Below are 1,279 nucleotides of genomic sequence, written 5' to 3'. Positions count from 1 at the left end.
AAGGTCCCTTCCGACCCTACTTCTATGATTCTATGATCTGTACACCAGAGCGCCCCAAGAAATGACAAGGTTGAATGGTCACAAACTCCTCCTGGACCGTTTCAGGCTGCACATAAGAAAGAACTTCTTTACTGTCTGAGACTGCAAGGTTTGGAATAGATTGCCGCCGGAGTTGGTTCAAGCACCTACTTTGCATGCCTTCAGAAGAAATTTGGATGTTTATTTTGCTAGGATCTTATGACCCCTGCTGACTTCCTGTCCCTGGGGCAGGGGGCTGGACTTGAAGATCTTCGGAGATCCCTTCCAGCCCTAATGTCTATGAAATCTATGAAATGTGTTACGTGGGCCTCACCCACACAAGTTACCTCTTATGTATCCATTTAAAAAATGTTTCAGCAGGATGTCACATAGGCCACAACAGTATGCTAACTGGGCTGCATGCTGCCGGCAGGCTGCAGGTTGAGAACCACTGGTCTACACTTACTCTAGGTAAAACTGAAAAAGAGACTGGTAGGAAGGGATACATTATGACTAAGCAGGTCTGTTTGTTCTTTTATTTCTACTGACCAGAAACTGACCCCATATACATTAGTGCAAACACAAAACTGATCTGCAGAATTAAAATGGAGTTGCTCCAGTAAAACTTAAATCATAAATTGGATTTAAGATTGCAACTACATGACCCATTTACCAGCTGTGATATGTCATCTCCCTTTTCATGGTAGTGAAAGAAAATAATTTTCAAGGAACAGGCTATGAGTCCCTTACTCAGCTTAATAAGCAGTGCTCACACACACACACACACACGCAAGTCATTCTAGGGACCCCGGTGAGACTGTAAGTGACTGCTCATCTGTGGAAAATAAGGGGTTCACAATCTGACCCTGAAGGGAGACTATAGGGGGCACAATCCCCTTAAATAAAATTATTTGGATCAATGTTAAAATACAAGGGAATACAAAAAAACCATAAGAAAATGCTCAAAATAGATGTGTGCTAGCTGGGAGTAGTCTTTTCACCAATGGATATATCAGAACAGTAATGGGTTTGCCATATTAATTATGTAACCCTTGGCGCACGACGCTACCTGTGGCTGTGCCCAGATGTTTGGGACCTGAGGTGCGAGGTAGCTTTATCCCTGCTCAGCTCACCTAGGAGTGGCCAGAGGCTCCCTGAGAGGAGGGGCTCCCTTTCACAATGGAGAGACCTTGCCAACTCAGGAGTAACTATTTCCAGACATGTAATTATATATATAGAAAATAAGTGCTACATGCAAGCA

General features: G+C 43.6%; 1 protein-coding gene across 5 annotated transcripts in view; it reads right to left on the bottom strand.

Annotated features, from left to right (window-relative positions):
- Positions 1-1,279, bottom strand: part of TMEM108 (transmembrane protein 108) — a 331,954-nt gene that overhangs the window by 107,409 nt on the left and 223,266 nt on the right. The window lies entirely within an intron of this gene.

This window comes from Gavialis gangeticus, unplaced genomic scaffold (genome assembly GCF_001723915.1).
Source record: "Gavialis gangeticus isolate Ggan-Ray unplaced genomic scaffold, GavGan_comp1, whole genome shotgun sequence".
Taxonomy (NCBI): Eukaryota; Metazoa; Chordata; order Crocodylia; family Gavialidae; genus Gavialis; species Gavialis gangeticus.
Note: the sequence above shows the minus strand (reverse complement) of the source record. Positions and strands in the feature narration are given on the sequence as shown.